Source organism: Gorilla gorilla, chromosome 14, assembly GCF_029281585.2.
Source record: "Gorilla gorilla gorilla isolate KB3781 chromosome 14, NHGRI_mGorGor1-v2.1_pri, whole genome shotgun sequence".
Lineage (NCBI taxonomy): Eukaryota > Metazoa > Chordata > Mammalia > Primates > Hominidae > Gorilla > Gorilla gorilla.
In genome coordinates this window covers 115,182,347-115,196,323 of record NC_073238.2, presented here as the reverse complement: position 1 = coordinate 115,196,323, position 13,977 = coordinate 115,182,347, and the positions used below count along the sequence as shown (strand labels likewise).

Genomic DNA, 13,977 nt, shown 5'->3' with positions numbered 1-13,977 from the left:
TTTTGTAGAGGCAGAGTTTTGCCATGTTGCCCAGGCTAGTCTCAAACTCCCGAGCTCAAGTGATCCACCTGCCTCAGACTCCCAAAGTGCTGGGATTACAGGTGTGAGCCACTGTGCCTGGCAGGAACTATTATTTGACTTCACAATGGCCTCAAAGTTCCAAGAGTATGATGCTGGCAATCTGGATATGCCAAAAACCAGCCATGAAGTCCTTCCTTTAGTTAAAAGGTGAAAGTTCTCAAGAAAAAAAAAAAGTATGCTGAGATTGCTAAGATCTACAGTAAGAACGAATCTTCTATCCATGATATTGTGAAAAAGGACAAAGAAATCTGTGCTAGTTTTGCTGCTGTACCTAAAACTACAAAAGTTACAGCCGCAGTGTGGGCTAAGGGCCGAGCTGAAATGGAAAAGGCATTAAAGGCAAGCGTATACACGGCTCGGTCCCATCCGCAGTCTTAGGCATCCCCTGGGGATTTTGACATGGATCCCCCGTGGAGAAGGGGGGTTACTGTACAGTACTTCCCTTCAGCAAGCCGCATATTCAAGTTCTCTATTTCAGATTCCCCTTCGTGACTGTCATGCAGGAAGCAAAGAAAACCCATTGTGTCCAAGGAAATTTTTACTTTCTCTAGGGATTCAGAAACCTGACTTTCTGATACTCAGAAACTCAGTCCGCATGGGTGAGAAGGCTCGGTAGGGAAGAGGTGCTTTGTAGCTCAGGATCTGCTGGAGCTGAGGGCATTTTTTTGGTTTAATCTAGTTTCACTGTGTGTTTCATGGAGAGGTTCCTCTAGGAACAAAAGGTTCTATGGAAGTCACGTCCTTTACCCCTCTTAGCCATCCCTGTGTCTGCCTTAGCCAACCTCCCATTTGTAAAAAGAAAGCAGAGACCAGGCTATGGCTGAATAGTTTCAGACAGCCCCTATACCACTGTCAGCCTTTGCAAAGTGTAATGCTTTAATTACAAGGGTCACACAAGGTCTTAAGACACAGGAGTCCCTGTGTCTGAACGTAATCACTGTGTATGCGTCTCAGTCTAATGAGGAGGTGACTATCATGAAGGTCTGGTGGTGAAGATCTTGCAAGAAGGTGCCTTGTTTGAGATCTTTCAAGGAAACACAGTACTCAATAAACGTGAGTGAGTAGAAATTACAATTTAGTTGGGTTAATTTTTGGTAGTAATATGGAGCTTTGCAAAGAGAAAGGCATTTGCTGAAGACACTGGTAAAATATGTGCTGAAGCTCTGCCTCATCTAGTCTGGTTCAAAAGTCAAATATCAAAGAGTCAAGAGACCCTCCTATTCAGAAGAAAGCCCTGACTTGTTAATTTATTAGAAGCAAGAGTAAATGCTCCATAGGTTTTTCATTAAATAAAATTAGATCTAGTCCCAGGGCTTTTCTGTAACGGGTGCTCCTGAGTCAGGAATCAAGACCCACGAAGTAAGAAAAGAACAGGTAGGCAAGGGGGTACCTTCTCCTCTAACAAAAGTGGCCTATCAGATGGTCAGGGAGTCTCTATCAGTGGAGCCAAACCAGCTCCACTGACACAGTTAAAGACCCTTGCCACCAAATGCAAAGGGAAGCAGTAGGACTTAGAGTAGGCGATTTCCTACTAAAAATGGAATCATTTTTCAGTTTGGTGTACAGTTGAGCCTTGAGCAACATGGATTTGAACTGCATGGGGCCACTTAAATGTGCATTTTCTTGTGACTCCGCTGCCCTTGAGACAGCAAGATGAACCCCCCTCCTCCTCAGCCAACTCAACGTGAAGACAATGAAGATCAAGATCTTTATGATGATCCACTTCCACTTAATGAATAATAAATATATTTTGTCTTTATGATTTTCCTAACACTTTCTCTAGCTTACTTTATTGCAGGAATACAGTATATAATCATGTAACATACCAAATACGTGCTAAATGACTGTATGTTATTGGCAGGACTTCTGGTCAGCAGTAGGCTACTAGCAGTTACATTCTGGGAGAGTCAGAAGGTATCCGTAGATTTCTGACTGCACAGGGCTGGTATCCCTAGCCCCCATATTGTTCAAGGGCCCACTGTATCTAGGACGTTGGTCAGCACACTTGTACCCCATCGGAATCTCCCAGGAGTCTTCCCTGTGCCACACTCAGTGATTCCCTCATTACAAGATTAGGCGTCCCTGTGATGAATGGGCTTTCATTTTGGTTTTTATTTTTGAGTAACCAGCAGGAGTTTACCTGGGATTTGAGGAATGGATAACACGGCCTTTTTTCCCACTATATAAAGAGCTTTACCTAAAAGGGCCCAGCTATTTCTTTAATAAAAGTGAGTAGTGGGGCTATGACTGATGATTACCTGTCAGAGAATAAGTGGGATTATTGTGTTTTTAGGTAACGTCCCAGAAACTGTGGGTGTCCCTTACCCTGAGTGAGAAGGTTCTGGTGCATGCAGAGTCAAATTGTCTGTGTGTTTCTATCCCTCTGAACCCTGTGCAGAGAGAAAAGCTGGTCAGCTTCCATTTCTCTTGGCTTACCAGTTCTAGTACCAAGAATTCTGCTACTATAATATGAGGAGCCCCATTCTTTCCTTTTTATAGTAGAAAAAGCAACTCTACTAGGCTTATCCAGAAAGGCATTCTAGAAGCAACTCCCTTAAGCCAGCCTAGCAGGATTTCCAGGACGAGTGTTCATGCCCCAGGGCTGCTTAGGAGGTGAGGAGTCACTCCCAGGGTGACCGCTCCTGAGGCCGCTACGGTGCGCCTGGCTGTGAAGAGGCAGGCGAGCCCTCCTGACCAGGCAATTTCCTCCTCATCAAGGTGTCAAGGGTAACAGCAGCAGCTCCTGGAAGCTGTTGCCTCCTCCTATGAGAACTAAGTCAGAGGCTGAGAGTGTGCTGGGGGAGGGGACGCAGGTCTTCCCACCTCTCAGTCGGGGACCTCCCCAGGGCCCCCAGGGAAGGGGTGGGGCCTCCCAGGCACCCGCCCAGCATCAAGAAGAGGGCTGAGAAGCTACAGTTCCAGAGTGGGAGGGAAAGGACACTCGCCAGAGCAGGCCGATCCCAGAACCCCAAACTCCTCTGGTGTCCACTTGGGCCCAGGAAGGGAGACAGTTGTCAGGGCTCTGGTCTGACCCACTGACCGCAGGCCACAATGGTGACAGACTGCTCCTCAGAGGATTCAAAACTTTTCTCTGCAGGAGACAAGACTAGGTTGTTGAAGACAGACAATTTCCTGGATCAAGGGGGAAAAAAATCCACAGAAAAATATGTCCTCAGACCTCCCCTTCCTCTTCAGGGTAAAATGCAATGAATCGCGGGCTTCTGAGCTAACAAGGCCAAGTTAGGCCAAGGGCAGTTCACAGCTGATCATTTGCTAAGAAACAAAAGCCTAAAAGGCCCGATTAGCTCGAGCTCGTCACGTCCAGCAACAACCTGGAGTGGCCGTCAGCGCAGGGCTGGGTACCGCCCGCGGCCACAGGCCTTGTCAGGTGCAGGTGGCCAGCTGTTCCTCATGCTCTGCGGACGGGACAAGAAGGGCTGCATTCAATCCAGGGAAGGTAGAGGCTTCTTTCTTTCCCAGGAACCAAGGAGACAGTCACATGAAGAGGCTGAGAAATCAGGACTCAGGGGTGAAGGGTAACTCTGCGACTGCCCACAGGAGAACACACGCTTCATAGGGCTCACCCCATCATTTTCTTTTGTTTATACTATTCCTGAGATTTCCCTACCGTATACTGTCCAAACTTGCTATTCAACAAGGAATACCACGGTTCTTTTTTAGGAACAATCCTTGCTACAGTACTCTCTGGATGATTTAAACAATTATTTGCTTAACAACTCTCTTCCCATCATCCACAGGGTCACTGCCTTGCCCCTAAAGCCGCCGTCTCTCACCTGCACCACCTGAATGAGCACTGAGAACTTAAAGCTGTATAATATCAAATCATTAACATGCAGAAAATAGTATAACTTTCAGTAGTATTTTCTTATTCACTGAATTTCCAACAGGAATTAGAAACTCCACATCTAACTTAGTTGCCTTTAGGAAGCAGCTATGGCAACCAGAAAGTTCCCAGGATCCTGTCTCCTAAAGGTAAATAAAACTTTACTCTTGGGTGTGAAATATTTCCACACTGCTAGTTATTGAGTGGTAACATTGTGCCAGGAACTATACTAAGTGTTATGCATGCACCAACTCATTTAATTCTCACTGTCGCCAATGAGGTAGATGGTACAATCACTCTCATTTTACAGACCCAGAAACTGTGCCGAGAGAGCGTAAATGAGGCCAAGCAAATAGCCAGTAAATTAGTATGCACCTGACTTTAAAGCAGGTGCCCTCGGTCATTACCCGGTAAATTACCTTTTGTATATAAACAGATGGGATAGAATTATTGAAGTAGTAACTATAACATTTGAAAAGGAATTCAAGAAAGGAAGCAAGATAATTAATTTCTGTAGAGATTTAATACCACAAAACTAAAATATGGCAGAATAAAGTGACGAGCTTCAGAGTCTAAAGTTTTCATTCATTCTGCTCCCTTATTCAACTGCCCTGCCCCACCCCTCAACCAGGTATTCTGGGGACTGACCTCAGAGTCCCCCAGTTTTGCTATGAAGAACTAAGAAAAGTGACTGTGTGACACATGAAGGTGATTTTGATGCCTATGAATTTGTATTTAGGTGCAGTGTGTACACCAGCTGGTTGCCACTGGATGCTTATTTGTGATTCAGATTTCTGTCCTATTGAAATTGGTCCATTTCCACAATACCTGGAATGTTGTCCACCACAAAATATGTACCTATCAAATACTTGGATAAATGAATGAGTAAATGGATCACAAACTTCCATGGGTATGCAAACTAAGGGTGGGGGGTAGACAGGACTTTCTCTTCCCTTCTGCTAATTTCAAACTAGTGACTTGGAAAGATACTTAATATGTTTTGCTTTTTTCACAATATTAGTGCTAATTAAATACAGTGTCAGTTATCACATCCCTTACAAACACATGTAGGTGGTCTCCAGAACAGGATTAATATCTAAATGACTAAGGAATTAAACACTGGTATTTGAAGCTTTGACAAATATTTTTACTATCTGAGTTTCCAAGGCAAAGTATCAGTTCACAGGCAACAAGAGGAAACTGCCCAGTAATGTACAAAAAATATTAGTAGTTGGTTTAAATCTCAAAATTTTACAACATTCCTATTAAAAATTACACAAACAGCATTAATTTTCTCTTCTATGCTGATTATTCTTTTTTCCTCTCTTTATATAATGACCTTCCTGCACAGTATGTGATACCATTAAAAAGAGAGAGAGAGAATGAGCATAGGAAAATGAAAGGAACTCTGTGCTTAATATCGAAATCATCTCATTTGAGAAGAGACAATAACATCCTAGAAAATATATATTAACTGAAATGTATGTGCTTTGTTGCTTTTGGGGGGTCAAGTTTGTTTTAAAAAAATAAAACAAATTAACATACACAATTTGGGCTACTTCTGCATTAATTATGATTTCTAGGGAAGAAAGCAGAATACTACATAGAGAATATTTAAAAACAAGCCTGTCTTCATAGCCACTATGATGACCATAATAAAAAAGACAATAACGAGTGTCAGTGAGGATGTGGGAAGAACTGGATCGCTCCCATTGCTGGTGGGAGGGTAAAATGGTACAGCCACTTTGGAAAACAGTGTGAGAATTCCTCATAAAGTTAAACATAGAGTTACTACACCACCTGGAAATTCCACTTCTAGGTATACACCCAAGAAAAATTAAAACCTTGTCACCCCAAAAACTCGTACATGAATGTTCATAACAGCATTATTCATAGTAGCCGAAAAGACAGGAACCAACACCCACCAACTGACAGGTAAATAAAATGTTAAGGTATATCCATACAATGGGATGTTATTTGCCCATACACAGGAATGATGTACTGGCACGTGCTACAATGTGGATACCAGTATGTAAGTGAAAGCCACAAAAGACGACATACTGTATGATTCCTTTTCTAAGAAATGTCCAGAATAAGCTATACACAGACAGAAAGTAGATCAGTGGCTACCACAGGCTGGAGAGGTGGAAGGGGTGAGGAATGAATGCTAATGGGTAGGGGGCTTCTTTTTGGGGTGATGAAAATGTTTTAAAATATTACAGTGATGGCAGCACAGCTCTGTGGACAGTCTAAAAACCGGTGAATCGCTGGGTGCTGTGGCTTGCACCTGTAATCCCACTTACTTGGGAGGCTGAAGCAGGAGGACCACTTGAGCCCAAGAGTTCAAGGCTGCAGTGAGCTGTGACCAAGCCACTGCACTCCAGCCTGGGCAACAGAGAGACCTCAGCTTGAATAATAATGCTAATAATAATGCTAATAATAACAAGTGTTAGCATATGTCCCAAATATTGAATGAAACATAATTATACTAAAAATGTATTTGCTGCTTATCTCTTAACAAAAGAAACAACAAAAACAAGAAACAAAACCCACTGGATCCTACATTTTAAGTGGGTGAATTATACGTTAATTGCATCTCAATAAAATTGCTACAAAAGTCCTTAGAGGCAGATATTTGAAAATTCTCTGTAAATCAAACGGTCAAAGAATTCTAGCCTGCAAAATGGACATATACGGCCAGGCACAGTGGCTCACACCTAGCACTTTGGGAGGCCAAGGTGGGAGGATCGCTTGAGACTAGGAGTTCGAGACCAGCCTGGGCAACGTGGTAAAATCCCTTCTCTACAAAAAACACCTAAAAAATTAACCAGGCATGGTGGCGCATTCCTGTAGTCCCAGCTACCTGGGAAGCTGAGGTGGGAGGATCACTTGAGCCCAGGAGGTCGAGGCTGCAGTGAGCCATGACTGTACCACTGCACTCCAGCCTGGGCCACAGAGTGAGATCCTGTCTCAATATGAGAGAGAGACAGAGACAGAGAGAGAGAGAAACAGTAAATACATAAAATTATAAGAATGACAACAAAAGCAGCAACGTTGCAATAAACTTAAGGAATTTGCTTCCATAGGCTAATACTTACAATGTGTAGTAAGCAGGACATTCACTATACCATCAAAAATAAGTTTCAGATACATAAAGGAAAAACATGAGCCTTTATCTTGGAAATTCCACTAAAAGTCAAATTAACTCATTTGCATTTAAAATTGAAGAAGAAAAGAGGTTTAGTTTATGACAGTTTTGGCCTATTTTAGACAGGTATTTATTAAATATTTATTAAAATGCTTGAGCTTGAAATAATACTATAGGTACCAGAAAGAAAACAAATATGAGCAATTCAATTCCCTACCTTCTGTTCAATAAAACTCACTTCTCATGGCAGGTGGCACAGAGAACTCTACCCAGGGGGTTAATCAAAATTCCGTTAGAATAATTGAAAAGCATCTGCATTTTTTCCCCAGAAACCACAAAAAAGTCACAGTAAGCAGAACATACAATCTTGATTATTAGCACTGTGCCTGTAGCAGCACAATGTGTTGTCCCCAGAAATTAAGTTACAAGACACGATGTCATTGTGCGATAAGCCAGAGATGTCTCCCCTAATGAGACTGGAAAACTCAAGGAAATCAAAAGATAGACAATGATGATAATAAGTTGCATGTGTCATTTTGCTACTGCTGCGAAGCAAACTGCATATTGTGCCAAATGCAATCACTCTCAGAGCAGGCTAGGGGTGGGATAGACTCTAGAGGTCACCGACCCCAACCTTTCATTTTACAACAAAGAAAACTGAGGTTTACGAAGGTCACACAACCAGTTTAAGGCATCACTGGGACTAGAGATGAGATTTTTCAGGGCTCTCTTCGTGAAATATATTTTTCTGTCTGAGTTTATGTACCATAGAGAGTGTAACCTAAGAAATAGAAAATTCTTAGGAATTTCTGAGAGCTACACTGGTAAAACTCCACAGAGCAGTACTGTAATTGCCCATCTGTGAAAGTGTACAACCAGAGTTTGGGGACACTCAAAATTCCAATCAAAGTGGCCTGAGTGCCGCCCTAAGGGCAGGAGAAAACTGTAGTTTGACATCGTTTGGGTCTGTGCCTATTGTTTAGGTAGCTGAAGCCTAATCGACTGCAGGGGGCCTTTCTGTGGGAAGATAACAGCAGCGCAGAGGTAAAGAAAAGGGAAGGCATGGAGGTGGCCCTTGGCGGGGGTTCTGGGAGAAGAGATTAATTCACCAAGTCCCTGCGCGGCACAGGTACACCACGTCACCGTTTGCTCTGATTACCACATAAACCAAACTAGTTTGAAATTAAGGTGACTAATGAGTTTCCTAATTATTCCACTCTAGAAGGCAGAATATTTAGTCAATATTCTGGAGGGCAGACTTAAAGATTTGGTCACTGGAAGAAACATTCCTCCCCTCAAGCTAATATGCATATTCTGGCTTAGCTATCAATCCCTGTGAGTTTACTCACTATAGGTCAGTTTCCTAAAATCTGGTTACTTCTAGGTTCACAGTGTATTAATCATGTTTTAAAATTTTTTTTTTGTATCTTATGACACTTTAACATTTTCCAGGGACTTACAGACCCAGAAAGACACTGCCCCTCCCAAGACCAGCTAATTCCTCAATTTAGTAAAGAACTTGGAAGTAAGCCAGCTGCCCATTTTCTCTAACACACACCAAGCCAGTATTTTCCCTGCCTTAAAATATCCCAGGGCCAGATACCAGGCAAATAGAGACCACCCCAAAGCCCACCATCATTATTCAAACCAGCCACGCACTGCCTTTCCCGAGGAAGCCCCAATAAGGTTCCCACCCACACTTTTCTCTGGCTCCTTTCTGCCTCCTGACCCACACTGGTGGTTCCCCTGTGCCCTGCATGGCGGGGTGTGCCCCCTTCTCTTAGATGATGAAGTAATAAATTCTCCTTTCAAGGGCATTAACCTCTTCTCGTCGGCACTCAGTCACTTCCATAAATGAAAATCCGCAGGTACCTTTCCAAACACCCTGCAAAATCAACACCAGATCTGCAGGACCACCGAGGGCCAGACTGCAGACTGGGGAGTAGATGGAGGTAGGAGGCAGAGAACTCTCCCCGGTAGACAGGGGAGGGTCCCCGGAGAACCTCTGACCCGCCAAGGTCGTCGTGCCCAGGGACCTTGCCCAAACGTGCCTGCGGTGGAAAAGTTCTGTCCCTTAACACACGCGCAGTAAGGGAAATAAATCAATGTAGAGTGGCTCAGACTAAGGGCCCGCGTCTGCATTGGAAGGACGGGTGGAGCCGCCAGGAATTTGCGCTTACAGAAATAGGGAACGCAGCCCCATCAGCAGGTATATAAAAGCCCTTGTATTCAACTGTGAAGGGAGAACCGCAATCTGCTTTCAAGACCCTTCCTTTAAGTTTTCCTTTCCCTTAGTGCATTCTACTCCACTCACTCTCCAAGTGTCCGCCTGCCTACTTCTTCCCAGTCCTGAGACAAGAACCTGGACTCTGCTGAGCTAAGGAGCAAAATATCCTTGTCACAAGAGACAAGGCCCACAGAGCTCCGGGTGGGCCCCAGTGTCCCCTTCTCCCTAGTTGGCCTGCACACGAGAAGCACCGCCATTGGGAAGATCCAGGCTTACGGAAAGCTCACCTGTGTTGTGTCTGCACACGGAACACACACACAGCATGTACTTATGTTAGTTCATCTTCAACAAGTTGATAAGTTGATAGCACAATATTGAATTGAACTTTACCCTAGACAGATGTGGCATTAACAGAGAAGATCCACAGAGAAAACTCTACTGATGGGCAAATTTGAACTGTAAAATGTTTGCTCTGTTTGAGAAGAAACTTAGATACTATCAAGTATCCAAAAAATCCAGGCCTACCTCATTTTATTGGGCTTCACTCTATTGTGTTTCAAGGATAATGCACTTTTTACAATTTAAAGGTTTGTGGCAACCCTTTATCTATTGCCACCATTTTTCCAACAGCATGTGCTTACTTCACATCTGTGTGTCACATTTTGGTAATTCTTGCAGTATTTCAAACCTCTGCATTATTAGGAAACCCATTTTCATCGTTATCTGTTGTGGTGATCTGTCATCGCTGATCTTTGATGTTACCATTGAAATTGTTTTGGGGAACCACAAACTGTGCCCATGTAAGAAGGTAAACTATAATAAATGTTGTGTGTGTTCTGACTGCTCCACTATCTGGCCAATCCCCCATCTCTCTCCCTCTCCTTGGTCCTCCCTATTCCCCAAGACACAACAGTATTGAAATTAGGCCAATCGATAACCCTACAGTGGCCTCTAAGTGTTCAAGTGAAAGGAAGAGTCACATGTCTCTCACTTTAAATCAAAAGCTAGAAATGATTAAGCTTACTGAGAAAGCATGTGGAAAGCTGAAACAGGCCAAAAGCTAGGTCTCTTGTGTCAGTTACTCAAGTTGTAAATGCAAAGGAAAATGTCTTGAAGAAAATTAAAAGTGCTACTCCAGTGAACACATGGATGATAGGAAAGTGAAACAGCCTTGTTGCTGATACGAAAAGTTTTTTTATTTTTATTTTTTGAGACAGAGTCTCACTCTGTCGCCCAGGCTGGAGTGCAGTGGTGCGACCTTGGCTCACTGCAACCTCCGCCTCCCGGGTTCAAGCGATTCTCCTGCCTCAGCCTCCCGAGTAGAGTAGCTGGGACTACAAGCGTAAGCCACCATGCCCAGCTAGTTTTCGTATTTTTATTTTTTACTTTTATTTTATTTTTTATTTTTATTTTTTTGCAGAGACAAGTGAACATTTATTTTTGGGGCTTTCTTCCTATGTGTATTTCAAGTCTTTTTCAAAACAAGGCCCCAGGAATCTCCAGATTCAATTATGTCCCTGGGCTTGGTTGACTGCTGCCAGAGTCTTAGGGGGTCTTGTACAAATGCTAGAGTTACTCGTTTAGCAACATTAAACCCAAGGATAGAAGATGCACATGGAATGGGTTGATTTCAGACGAGGCAGCAGCCAATGTAGAAAACTCTGGAATTTTTCCTTGGGACTGACTGTGATGAGAGGTGCCTGCCATGAACATAAGCTACTGTCTTTTCTTTGACCCTTCCTTTCCAGTTTTTGAAGATTAAGCAGGAAATAATCTTCTCTGAAGATACTTGATAAAAATTCCCCAAAAAAACCCCAAACACACGCTTCCACTTCACTGATAAAAATTTACTGCAGTTTGGCACCTGGGTCTAGTTCAGCTGGCGGATGAGCTGATTGACGTGTTCACCCCGATAGCCAGGTGTGCCCATCTCGAGGAAGCCCACTCTATTTTTGGTAGCATGATGGGCCACTGAGAGGTGGAAACGACGCAAGAACCATGAAGTCTCCTGGAAATACTTCCCCAGGTGCTCCGCAATCACTGTGTTGTCTGTCAGAGGGATCGTCTTATTCTTGACCTTGACCACCTTTCAAAATCAGTTCCCAGAGAAAATTCAGATTTGGAAATCCCCAGGTCACATAAGATTCCATTACATGCAGCAGGGGGTGACTTTTACAAAGACACCACTAAAAATTTTCTTTAGGCAAAATCTTGCAATGGTTTTCTGCACCAGTAAACTCACACGCCATCAAACTTTTTTTGTTTTGTTTTGATTTTTTTGTTTTTTTTGAGACAGAGCCTAACTCTGTCGCCCAGGCTGGAGTGCAGTGGCGTGATCTCGGCTTACTGCAACCTCCGCCTCCCGGGTTCAAGCGATTCTCCTGCCTCAACCTCCCGAGTGAGTAGCTGAGACTACAGGCGCCTGCCACCACGCCCAGCTAATACTGTATTTTTAGTAGAGATGGGGTTTCACTGTGTTGGCCAGGCTGGTCTTGAACTCTTCACCTTGTGATCCGCCTGCCTCGGCCTCCCAAAGTGCTGATATTAGAAGCATGAGCCATCATGCCCGGCCACACCATCAATCCTTTTGATACGTACAAGAAAGGCCAACGAATGTTTATCTGGCAATTCCAAAGCATGAGGTTTCACTTCTAGTCGTCTGAGACGCACCTTGTCATGTTTCTGCCGCCAGGAATCATGTAGGATTCCAGTCCCTTAAACCTGAGCCCTTTTCCTTTCCTTTGTTCCTCTTTGCCAAAAGTACCTGCTTTGCCTGGGTAGCTTTGAGGGCTTAATAAGCCTTCCTCTTTTTAAGGAGATTTTCTGGAACCAAAGGGATTCTTTTTTTTTTTTTTTTAAGACAGAGTTTCACTCTTGTTACCCCGGCTGGAGTGCAATGGCGCAATCTTCACTCACCGCAACCTCCATCTCCCAGGTTCAAGCGATTCTCCTGCCTCAGCCTCCCTAGTAGCTGGGATTACAGGAATGTGCCACCATGTCCGGCTAGTTTTGTATTTTTAGTAGAGACTGGGTTTCTCCATGTTGGTCAGGCTGCTCTTGAACTCCCGACCTCAGGTGATCCACCCGCCTCAGCCTCCCAAAGTGCTGGGATTACAGGCATGAGCCACCGCGCCCAGTAAAAGGGATTGTTTCTTTGTTCTTGCTCCACCATCTTTCTATTGTTGCAGCTCAATTTTTGTATTTTTAGTAGAGATGGAGTTTCACCATGTTGGCCAGGCTGGTCTCGAACTCCTGACCTCAAGAGATCCGCCCCTCTCGGCCTCCCAAAGTGCTGGGATTATAGGTGTGAACCACTGTGCCCAGCCTAAGTTTTAGTGGTCTCCATAGACAATCAAACCAGCCACAACATTCCCTTAAGCCAAAGCCTACTCCAGAGCAAGGCCCTAGCTCTCTTCAATTCTACACAGGATGAGAGAGGCGAGGAAGCTGCAAAAGAAAAGTGTGAAGCTAGCAGAAGTTGGTTCATGAGGTTTAAAGAAACTATCTCTATAATATAAAAGTGCAAGGCAAAGTACCAAGTGCTGATGAAGAAGCTGCAGTAAGTCACGCAGAAGGTCTAGTTAAGATCACCGATGAAGGTGGCCACACTAAACTACAGATTTTCAGTGTAGACAAAACAGCCTTCTGTTGGAAGAAGATGTCATCTAACTTTCACAACTAGAGTGGAGAAGTAAACCTCTGGCTTCAAAGGACAGGCCGACTCTCTTGCTAAGGGCTAATGCAACTGCTGACTTTTAGTTGAAGCCAATGCTCATTTACCATTCTGAAAATCCCAGGGCCCTTAGGAATGATGCTAAGTCTACCCTACCTGTACTCTAGAACGCAAAAACAAAGCCTGGATGACAGCACATCTGTTTAGGGCATGGTTTACTGAATATTTAAAACCTGCTGTGGAGACCTACTGCTCAGAAAAAAATATTTCCTTAAAAATATTACTACTCATTGACAATGCACCTTGTTACCTGGGAGCTCTGACGGAGATATACAAGGAGATGAATGTGGTTTTTGTGCCTGCTAACACGACATCCGTTCCGCAGCCCATGGATCAAGCAGTCGTTTCAGCTTTTAAGTCTTATTATTTCAGAAATACATTTGGAAGACTACAGCTGCCATAGTGTTTCCTCTGATGGATCTGGGCAAAGTAAACTGAAAACCTTCTTCACCATTCTAGATGCTATTAAGAACATTTGTGTTGAATTCACATGGGAAGAGCCCAAATTATCAACATGAACAAGGTTTGAAGAACTGGATTCTAACCCTCATGGGTGACTTTGAGGGGTTCAAGAAGTAAATGCAGATGTAGGGAAAACAGCAAAAGAACTAGGAGTGGAGCCTGGACATGTGACTGAATTGCTGCACTCTCACAATCAAACTTGATGCCAGGTGCGGTGGCTCACGCCTGTAATCCCAGCACTTTGGGAGGCCGAGGCGGGTGGATCACCAGGTCAGGAGATCGAGACCATCCTGGCTAACAGGGTGAAACCCCGTGTCTACTAAAAATACAAAAAATTAGTCTGGAATGGTGGCGGGCACCTGTAGTCCCAGCTACTCAAGAGGCTGGGCAGAAAAACAGCTTGAACCCGGGAGGTGGAGCTTGCAGTAAGGGGAGACTGCACCACTGCACACCAGCCTGGGCAACAGAGCAAGACTCCATCT

The 13,977-nt window shown here is 44.0% G+C and overlaps 1 protein-coding gene and 1 long non-coding RNA gene across 7 annotated transcripts in view; one reads left to right on the top strand and one right to left on the bottom strand.

Moving 5' to 3' along the window:
- The window catches only part of PCCA (propionyl-CoA carboxylase subunit alpha), a 456,523-nt gene that overhangs the window by 48,866 nt on the left and 393,680 nt on the right, over positions 1–13,977 (bottom strand). The window lies entirely within an intron of this gene.
- On the top strand, positions 428–1,852 carry LOC129526296 (uncharacterized). Its single transcript, XR_008670934.2, has 2 exons — positions 428–1,134; positions 1,636–1,852. It is a non-coding gene; the product is annotated as an uncharacterized lncRNA (long non-coding RNA).